The following is an 11,671-nucleotide window of genomic DNA, read 5'->3' as shown; positions in this document are numbered from 1 at the left end:
TCTTTGAAATATTCGGTTAAATCTGTATCTGGTGACATTCGGTCAAAAATCGAGAAATTCCAGTCTATGAACCTGTGCCCCCTCCCCCGCCACCTACCTTCAAACAAATAGTCCTGTAAGCCTATCACCCAAAAGATATAATATAAAGCTGTAAATATCCATGGACTGTTTTACAAAATACAATGTATTGACAGTATGAACTACTATAATTAAATATACTGCCATCATAGGCCTATATTATTTTATACTGTATGTCTTTTTGCACAATTCTGACACAGCTATCGTTTCTGTCACATCTGCCAGCCTTATCTCACTGATTGACTTGACGTAAAACTGGCCAACTAGAGAATTCACCCATCGTTAGTTATTTTAACCATAAAACCATATGTGCAAAAAATTGGTGGAAAAATTGATAGAACTAATATTGCCTGAAATAAAATTATTCTTGTCTGGTTGGACGTAAAAAAAATACAAATATTGTCAGACAAAATATTGAAATGAGCATCCGGATATAGAAATATTTTAAGGTAAATTCATTATAGATGTTCACAAAATAATATTTTAACTATTTCCTACTAAGATTATCTGAACGGAACCACGACTGACCTTTGACATTGTGACAAAAATAAGAATGATGTTAATCTTTGGTCCGAAACAAGCCTATTATATACATAGTTATTACTAAAAGTATTTGTCCACCGTGAAAATATGAAATTGAATTCAAATGGAAATCGTATAATGATGAGACTTGTTTTTATGGTAATGGTCCGGATTTTTCGTTATTGTCATAATTTGGTACGGTAGGATCACGATACGGTGACGGTTGGTCGATATTTTCATACGTTCCTCCACTTGCAGCACCTGAAATAACCAAACAAAAACATAGGTTGCCAGGCAACGAAACGAACGCCTGATCCAAAAAGTCAAGCAAATCACAACTTTAAGTCTGAAGAGGATCCACACGATTTTTTTCTATGTGATCACGGACCATAACTCTGACATTAATTGTCGGAAATCACTGAATAAATTCCAAGTCAATCGGATGATAGCTTTAGCCTCTATGTCATCTACATGTAATTGTGGACGATAAACTGCCAGTATTTCCATTTGGGAAAATGTTTATCATTAAAAAAAAAACATACGCCCAGAGTAGCTAAGTCGTCCGGGCAGTCAACAAGGGCTGTCGCATTTACAACACACGAAAATCTTGTTACAAGTAAGAACCCATTATGTAATTATAAGAAATCACTAGATTTCTTTTGATTGTTTCTCTCATGACCTTGAAACATTTATATTAACTTTAGCCTCTAGAGCATCAACAAAATTTTTCAAAGTGATCAAGGGCCATAACTATGGCAGTAATTATCTGAACTCATTGAAAATCAATAGGCTTTTTTGTTTCATGACCTTAAACACTATGTATAAATTTAAAGTCAATCGGATACTAACAGACGGACAGACGGGGGTGATGACAATATACGTATACGGCCACATAGAAGTGGCTGTATAAACATAATTCAACAAGCTTTGGCTTTATAACAGAAAAGCCTCATTATGATTATCTCTGCCAACCTTATAATACAGGAGTCACATCTTACTTTAAGAGGGAGTGCCTTTTGCCCGAGCAGTGGCCTTTCTCATTCTGTTAGTGATTTCAGTATCCGAACCATCCCCTCCCCCCCAACTGTTTTACTAGTAAACAAATATGACTAAATCCACATATTCTATTTATAATTAACAAAACCCTGTGATGTACATGTACCTGCTTCGAAAGCATGTAAATTTTCGAACCTCAGGTACATGGTACTTACTTACATAAACACCTGGACTTACCTGCTCCAAATCCTGGTATATTTGGAACTCCGGGAATATTAAATCTATCATAGTCTGTTGTTCTAGAACGGAGTATACGTAATAACAGGAACATCGTGACAGGTTTTATTATAAGATTTAAAATACACATACTTCATTATGTCAAGGAAACAAAATTTCTGTATCAATACGGACGTCTGGTAAAGAGTATACCAAGACATTAAATAAAACACAAAATAATTCTCTACTGGTACAATAGATATACTAGTATGTGCAGAATAAAGCACTATTAAGGCTGAGTCACACTAGTGGATTGATCCTGAGGTTTTATTTCCATAAGTTAAATCCTTTCATGTGAACGCGAAAATTTGTCCTATAGGTTATAGATTTTCTGACCGACGGATAAATCCTTAGGTTTAAAACACATGCTGTTCACGTACAATTTTTCCTATGAATTGACCAATCAAATGCAAGTGCGCATTTCCTCAAGATGTCTGACGCTGAACTCAAACGAGCTGAAACAGAGAGTTCTTTTTTTATTTCAACTGCCAAAACGTGCGGTGGTCGGTTTAATCTAGAGATTACCAAAAACACGAGAAAAGGTGCATTTACATTTCTGCTGTGTCACATGACCAAAACCCATAGGATTTTACTTATTGTATGACCACAAAAACCTAGAGGATTTATCCTTTAAGACTTTTGCTAGGATTTGTCTTAAAGGATAAATCCACTAGTGTGACTCAGCCTTAAACATACATTATGCAAGAGCTAAATCTGTCTATTGGAGGTCTTTTTTAGGACTGAAATGTTATCTAAATTATTAATTAGACATTAATTAACTTATCCAGACCATAATCAACTCCAGATGGCATCGCTAGCCTGCGATCTTAAGTGGATTGTGAGCTGATTTACTGCATAACTTTCCTTCTCGATTAAACAATTAAATGGATAATCGAGACTATGCTGTTTATCGTACTGATTTTAGTAATGATGACCGATTAGTTCTTGGTTCATAGTGGATCAATTTGAATGAAATTTTCAGCAAATTGCCTTTACGTTATCTAGTTTGTAACTATTATAGTGAGAACTGCCAACTCTTGATCTAATCTTCCATAATGTATCTTTAAGAAAACAAAACCTATAAGACAAACCTGTGGAAAAGACACACTATATGTAGACAATGCAAGAAATAAACAAAAAAATATCAAATCAAACGAATTGATCCGAGGGGCCAGTTGTAAGCATCCACTCTTCTGTACAGTCCGGTACCTGTAATGATACAGGCTGTACTCATAACATTTGTACTGTTATTCTTAATGGCATCCCTGTGTTAACTATATTTTGAAAGGATACCCAAGTGAAAATCTAAATTCACCTAGAACATCATGTCCCCCTGAAAATAATATAAAATCAAAATTGTAATAATTTCAGAATTTCAATTGTTTCTATGGCATTGATAAACATTAATCGTATTTCATAGTTTTGTGACCGGTGTATTGGAATACTTTAAATCGTGTCATAGCAGTGGTGTCTTGTGTCTATGACCCCGTGGGTTTTCTCTGGGTCCTCCGGTTTCCTCCCACTGCTAAAGACCATTATGCGCAAGCGAATTATTGAAATAAAATTAAACCATATGTTAGTCCCGAAATGACCTAGTTTGTGTCGAGTGGACGTTAAACCCCATTTCTCTCTCTCTCTCTTGTGTCTATGAGCTTTATTAGATGTAGTGATGTCTTGTGTCAATGAGCTATATTACATGTAGTGGTGTCTTGTGTCTCTGAGCTATGTCAGATGTAGTGGTGTCTTGTGTCTATTAGCTATGTCAGATGTAGTGGTGTCTTGTGTCTATGAGCTATGTAGTGGTGTCTTGTGTCTATGAGCTATATTAGATGTAGTGGTGTCTTGTGTCTATGAGCTATATTAGATGTAGTGGTGTCTTGTGTCTATGAGCTATATTAGATGAAGTGGTGTCTTGTGTCTATGAGCTATATCAGATGTAGTGGTGTCTTGTGTCTATAAGCTATGTAGTGGTGTCTTGTGTATATGAGCTATATTAGATGTAGTGGTGTCTTGTGCCTATAAGCTATGTAGTAGTGTCTTGTGTCTATGAGCTATGTCAGATGTAGTGGTGTCTTGTGTCTATGAGCTATGTCAGATGTAGTGATGTCTTGTGTCTATAAGCTATATTAGATGTAGTGGTGTCTTGTGTCTATGAGCTATATTAGATGTAGTGGTGTCTTGTGTCTATGAGCTATGTAGTGGTGTCTTGTGTCTATGAGCTATATTAGATGTAGTGGTGTCTTGTGTCTATGAGCTATATTAGATGTAGTGGTGTCTTGTGTCTATGAGCTATATTAGATGTAGTGGTGTCTTGTGTCTATGAGCTATATTAGATGAAGTGGTGTCGTGTGTCTATGAGCTATATCAGATGTAGTGGTATCTTGTGTCTATAAGCTATGTAGTGGTGTCTTGTGTATATGAGCTATATTAGATGTAGTGGTGTCTTGTGCCTATAAGCTATGTAGTGGTGTCTTGTGTCTATGAGCTATGTCAGATGTAGTGGTGTCTTGTGTCTATGAGCTATATCAGATGTAGTGATGTCTTGTGTCTATAAGCTATGTAGTGGTGTCTTGTGTCTATGGGCTACATTAAATGTAGTGGTGTCTTGTGTCTATGAGCTATATTAGATGTAGTGGTGCCATGTGTGTATGAGCTACATGTATATTAGATGTAGCTATGTATATTCTAAACCTCTGTTCACTAAGTCATCAATGAATGAAGCTCACGTGACCTTCTAGAAGTTACTACTATATGTACGCCAATTTCTAATAAAATAACTCATGGTAATTAAATAGTATGTACTTACTACTAAGTGCTTGACCGCGTGGTTCGTAAATTCCTAGAAATATAATATCTTGTACGATACTGATCAACAATCCTACGATAAACTGAAATATAAATAAATCACCATAGCAGTAATAATACTCTCAACATTTTCTGTTTAAAAAAAAAAAAAAAAAAAGGGAGCCACAGTGGCTAAGTGGGTAAGATGTTGGCTCGCTAACCTGGAGGTCGTGTGTTTGATCCATGCATTGGCCGATAAAGTTCATCAGGATTTTCCGGCATGGTTTCCCTTTGTCAGTGGTGCAGAACGGAGGGCCTGACAAGAACGGCTGTCTAGTTGTTCGAATGGGACGGAAAACCTCGGACTCGTGTATACATTGGTGTATACGCAAAAGATTCCTTGGCAGTTGGAGTTTCTCTCAAAGCACACTGAATGGCATATGCCTGTCTTCATTAGCCCAATAGGAGCAGAAGAGTAGGACATTAAACCTCATTTCATTTCATGTCCTTAAAAAATGAAATGTGGTTTATCGATTACCATATCATTACAACTCAAGAATCGTGTAGTTGTGCTGTTCTAGCAGGAATTTCTGTAATTAATGTTAAGTTTCAAACCATTGTTGGCAAATAGTTAAAGGAGCTAAATCGCTAATACATGTATATGGGACCTAGAAATTGACACAAATGGGTCGGAACGCATATAATAATGTAATAGGAATGTATGTAAACTGATTTACATTCAATCGTTTCTGTTTTTACTGTAATTTCTAATCAGTTATGTTCGGCGAAATGCGCCAAAGTCTCAATTAAATGACAACCTTTAGCGTCTGGTTATTCCAGTCTACACCGATGGTATTTATTGCGCATGCTCTCCAGATAAGAATATAGCGTCAACCTTTGACATGACTTGTGGAATATGTCTAGCCTCGTTCTTTGCGTCCCTTGTTCCAAATGGCGCCGTAACGCATTATTGTACACGATTCGTGTACCAATGGTAAAATGTTTATTTTGTCTTGAATATTGGATATCAGATGCCCATCTTTTCCCGGTAAGATCACAAGACCAATGTTGATTTGAATTGACAAATAATTCGTGTTTTCAATGTCGAAGATTTTTGATGATATTGAGTTAGAGACTTCGCTACTTTAAAATTCATTGAGAATCATGACAAACTATTGGGTTGCCACTATAGTTTAAAATGGTCTGTCTGGATTAGACAGTGAGAGTTGGGTTTACAACTGTTTACTTTCATCAGCAGTGGTGAGTAATCAATTATACCAGAATTCTAATGTCTACTTTTCTGCACCTATGAGGAAAGGGGGGGCTGGGTGGCCGAATGGTTAGCGCGTGCATTTGTACCACGTCAGTTGATTCAATGACAGACTTTATGATACAGCGCGTGCATGCTAACCATTCGATCATTCCCCTCAACTCCCCCACCCCTTATCATTTATGACAGACAATAACGAAATGAAAATGAAATGAAATGGGGTTTAACGTCCTACTGTTCTGCTCCTAACCTGGGCTAATGAAGACGGGCATACGCCATACAGTGTGCTATGAGGGAAATTTTGCCCGGACAGCGGCACTACGGCCTACTCTTATATCGAATTCCAACTGCCAAGGGATCTTTTACAGGCACGCCAATGTATACACGGGACCTCGGTTTTTCGGCCCATCCGAACGACTAGACAGCTTTCCTTGTCAGCCCCTCCGTCCTGCATCACTGACAAGGGAGAACCACGCCGGAAAATCTGGATGAACTTTCTCGGCCAATGCAGGGATCGAACACCCGACCTCCAGGCTAGCGAGCTAGCGTCTTACCCACTTAGCCACGTGATCCCCGACAGACAATAACATTTATTTAGGTTGTATATACTTTATAATATTTAGCACTATGGCACATATCTGGATTCATTCAATTATTCTTAAATATAGGGTTATTTCCTATATTGACAAGATACAATCAATGCAACGCAGGATTAACTGAGAACCGAAGTATTTTTTCATCAGGCTTTAAAGGAGCTAAATCACTAATATTTGGGACCTAGAAATTGACACAAATGGGTTGCAATGCGTATAATAATGTAATATGAATGTATATAAACTGATTTACATTCATTCAGTCGTTTCTGTTTCTACTGTAATTTCTAATTAGTTATGTTCGGCGAAATACGCGAAGAGTCCAAATTGGATGGTGGTATTTGGCGTCTGGTTATTCCAGTCTACACCAGTAGTATTTATTGCGAATGCTCAATAGAAAAGAATATGGTGTCACCGTCTGACATGACTGGTGAAATATACCTAGCCTCTTAGTTTGAGTCCCTTATTACAAATTACGCTGAAACGCATTATGGTACACGATTCGTGTACCAATGGTAAAATGTTTATTTTGTCTTAAATATTGGATATCATAAGCCCACCTGTTCCCAGTAAGATCACAACACCAATGTTGATTTAAATTGACAAATAATTCGCGTTTTCATCGTCGAAGATTTTTGATGATACTGAGTTAGAGACTTAGCTACTTTAAAATAACTTTAACATCGTTAAACTCACCAATAAAATGGCATCACTTGATTCGTGGTTAAAAATACCAATAAAACCAAACGCTAAAACAAACGCGTTGAGATAAATATAGGATGTAGGTAGAAATACTGGAGACTGAGATGCCCTGAAAAAATATAAAAAAACAGTGGTTATTGTTAGTTGAATGATCAAATATGATGAATTCATTTTAACAATACAAGTTGTTAACAGGAGAAAAAGTGCTAAGATTTGGCAAGTGGAATATTTAAGGTAAATATTTAATCAATTTTAAAAGCTGATCAATCTTCTTCTTTATTAACTAAACATGAGACCTACTATTCTTTTTTTTTATAATAACTATCATAACAATAGAATCTATTTATTTGACCAACCTCGTGGGTTTTCTCCGGGTCCTCCAGTTTCCTCCCACTGCTAAAGACCCCTAAGCGCAAGCGAATTATAGAAATAAAATTGAACCATATGTTAGTCCCAAAATGACCTAGTTTGTGTCCAGTGGACCTTAAACTCTTTCTTTTTCTTCCCCAAACTCAATAAAAACAGATTCTGTGTTTAATGGGATAGTGTTTCGGTCTGGATTGTCCTTTATCAGATACCAATACATAATTGTTCATTTTAACACGTGGAATTTCTGATGCCTGCTGAACCTGCCCCCAGGGATCTTAATTGATTGAAGAAGGTGCATACACCATACAGTGTGCTTTGTCCCATCCAAACAACTTTAACTGTTCTTCTCAGGCCCACGCCAGAAACCGAACTACGCCATTCTGGTCAATAGGCCAGTGCTACATGTATATCGCATATGAAACGTAATAAAAGTCATATTTGGAATAAAAGTCATATTTGTAATAAAAGTCATATGTGTAATGAAAGTTGTATTTGTAATAAAAGTCACATTCGTAATAAAGTCATATTTGTTATAAAAGTCATATTTGTAATAAAAGTTGAATCTTACCACATGGATAATATAAAGTGTGTGAAAACAATCACCTGAAATTAATACAATATATATATATATAATAAAATATATCCACTAACAATAAAACTTTACATCCTTCCAGCGTGAATATTTATATCACGTCCAGGAAATATACTAATGTCCAAAAGAAAGTATACACACTAAAAGTATGACTAAGTTTTGTTTAGATTAAAAACATTTGATAAAGCATTACTGAGTTTGTCTCTTGCGTCCAAACTTAACATTTCTAAGCAAAATAAAAATGTGAAACAAATTGACATTCTACCCAAATACCGTATACCATGGAAAAACGACTTTGGTTGATGCGGCACAAAATGCACAGTGTATACCTTCTTTTGGACATCAGTATATTTATCATCATTAAAATGATATTGTTATCTAATTGAACATCAATCTGATTACAATACAGATCTATATATCGTTACATTTCTTTATACTTTCAATGGCCTACACTACATGAAGATCTGACTGGGTGTAGTGGATGGTCGAGTCAGGGATCATACAAGCGGCTTTTGACCCTATGACGTCAGACCAATCAGCGTTGATGTTTCTAGTGGGGTATCCACAGTGCTGTGCACCACACGCCAAGAACTCGCCGTAACAGACCGTTTCATTGGCTAATCCCTCACATTAACCAAAACAAAAGTTATATAACAACTCTTCGAGATCCTACTGTGGTAAAGACGAGTAAAACCAGAACCTCCTAGTCGTCAACGTACGGAGGGTCTGGGACCGTTGTTAATATTTGATGAAAAGTCAAATTCCCATGCGTAATCAGGAGTTTGGTTTATAATGTAGTTAATTATCCAGTATCTTTGGCTAAGTCAAGTAAGAGTTGTTCCCCTTCCAACAAAAATCCCATAATTCTTGCATTAATATAAACAAACATGAATCGTGACAACGAATTAGGATTAATTTTAAAAAAACATATATATGGCCCATGAAGAGATAAATTTTACAATAAAAAAAAATAAGAGTGTTAGATATTAAACTGGCAATGCAATAAAATAATTTCATGGGCGTCAACATCTTGTTTTAGGACTAGTTACCTCCCTTAGACTTTTGTCTATGTTAATGTTAAAGACTGGATAATCTAGCCAATGACCTATTATTCTCAAATGTTGACAGCACATCCAGACTAATAATCGTAGAATATTTTTTCTGGATGATAGAGACTATAAAATGGTAAAAATGATATTGTTATGTAATTGAACACTGAATTGCATGATAAAATGATTTAGGAAACAAACACGTTTTTTATTTAGAGGGGGATTGGATGGCCGAATGGTTAGCGTGTCTGTCATTAAGTCAAGTGACATGGTTTTTATTCCCCCGTTGTACGTGACAAGGAGTAGGGTCGGCTGTCCAACCTCGTGGGTTTTCTCCAGGTCTTCCGGTTTCCTCTCACTGCTAAAGACCACTACGCACAAGCGAATTATTGAAATAAAATGGAATCTCTCTATTTTATGGAGAGGTCTCATAGTGTTATTGACAAGTCACAAGATTATCTGGATTCAAGATACGTTTTAAATTTAGTAAAATTTTAATTAAACATACATGATGCATGAGCTAAATCATATTAAACATACATGATGCATGAGCTAAATCTGCCTATTGCAGGTCTTTCTTTAGGTCTTAAATGTTATATAAACTATAACACATACTTATGGAAGAACAATTACTGATTTATTTGGGCGACGTTTCGAAGAGTATTCTCTCAACGTTTTCAAATAAATCAGTAATTGTTTTTCCATAAGTATGTGTTATAGTTTATTGCTCTATCCAGTTACTAAATGCCTCTAAAAGATCGTCTTAAATGTTATATAAACTATTAATTAGGCATTTATCAACACAACAAGACCATAACAATGACATTTGGGTTTGTGTTATACTATGGAAAGGATATGTTGACATAATTACTTGCATTATTTAAAAACTTTATGAAGCTTTTCCGTTTATTTTTAAACTGCAATTTGAAAATACTGCTTTACCTCCACCTCTGTTTTAACGTTATTTTGGAGTCTGTATATTCTATTTTTCACCGTAATTCTTCTTTGTGTGCCAAAAGGAATTATTTCTCGAGGCATCTGGCACATCTGATTTCAAGTAGAATTTTACGATTCAATTCAAAATTCTACTTGAATAAAGTGTCAAGAACGGACTGGAACAGTCAGTGGAACTACAGTGAAATCCCTCTATTAAGACCACCTGTGGGACTATCGAGATTTGGTCTTAATACATTTGTAGTGGCGTGGTCTCAATACCGAGTGAGCATGCTTGAGGCAATTTAAAAGACACAGTGTTATGTAAATTATATAGACATGTAGGCCAACTTTATTACTCTAATAATATGAGATAATAATAATGTAATGTAAAAAAAACCATGTAATTAATTTCAGTCTACCACCTTCAATTAACATGATGTAGGCCTCTCCAAAAGACTAGCATTTTACTTAGTAGCTTATACTTTATTATTCAATGTGCTAAATTATACAGTAAAAAATAACCTAATTGATTGAATCTATCGATAATTAATTTATATATTATTATAATAAATAGCATCCGTGTGAATATCATCGCCCTTGTGAACATCTGTCGTTTCCTCATTTCCTGTCTTTCAATTTTTACGCATAAATAATTTTACTGCATACGTTGCAAATGAAGCTTTATGATTAAATTTACCTTTAGGACTAAGTTCGGTGGATTCATCTTGACGTCTTACACCTGTTAGAAAATTAGCAGAATTGAAATTCGCCTCACTAATTGCAGTTTTTGATGATCCCAAAGCACCTACGGTCACAGTCACGAGAAGGATTTGTTGATATTATTTTTAGTCAGGTCAGAGTTGAAGGTCGTTGGACAAAAACTTGCTACAATTATTATTTAAATTAGAAAATTTGTCAACAAAAGATTATTTTAGACTGGTGTTAGCAAAATTATGGTTCTTTCATCAATTGTATTTATTTCTTTGTAATTTTATTACAAGTGGAACATTTTAGTTTAGAGGATATTTCAAAGATGTCTGCGCCCATGGAATAACTTTTTCTCTTTGAAGTTTTTGGTATTTTCTTCCCTTGATAGAAGAGTAAGTTTTTGATTACATTTCTAAACCCCTAGAAATACGCGGTGATAAAGTCCCCCCTTTTAAAACATGTCAGTCCACAAACTTGAGGCGTGGTTTCACGGATAGAATGGTCAGTGGTGCTGCGGCACGGAGGGCCTGACCAGAGAACAACGTATAGTCGTTCGGATGAGACCAAAAACCGAGGTCCGTGTACACATTGTCGTGCACATAAAAGAAACCTAAAAAATCCTTGACAGTTGCTATTTGAAATAAGAGTGGTCCTACGTTAGCCCCAGCCGGAACAGAAAAGTAGCACATTAATTAAACCACCATTTCATTTCACTCAATTAGTTATTACAATAAACTTTGCCTCACAAGACATCAATCTGATTAAAACACAGGTCCTATTTCGTTTCGTTTTTTAC

General features: G+C 35.8%; 1 non-coding gene across 1 annotated transcript; it reads right to left on the bottom strand.

Annotated features, from left to right (window-relative positions):
- Positions 1-4,736: 4,736 nt before the first annotated feature.
- LOC126828895 (uncharacterized) lies at positions 4,737-11,021 on the bottom strand. Its single transcript, XR_008788829.1, has 4 exons — positions 10,865-11,021; positions 8,159-8,193; positions 7,216-7,330; positions 4,737-4,760 (listed from the first exon to the last, which is right to left on the bottom strand). It is a non-coding gene; the product is annotated as an uncharacterized LOC126828895 (transcript).
- Positions 11,022-11,671: the final 650 nt, after the last annotated feature.

The sequence above is a fragment of the Patella vulgata genome, chromosome 7 (genome assembly GCF_932274485.2).
Source record: "Patella vulgata chromosome 7, xgPatVulg1.2, whole genome shotgun sequence".
Classification (NCBI taxonomy): domain Eukaryota; kingdom Metazoa; phylum Mollusca; class Gastropoda; family Patellidae; genus Patella; species Patella vulgata.
The sequence above is the reverse complement of the archived record's forward strand: the minus strand, read 5'-3'. Positions and strand labels throughout refer to the sequence as shown.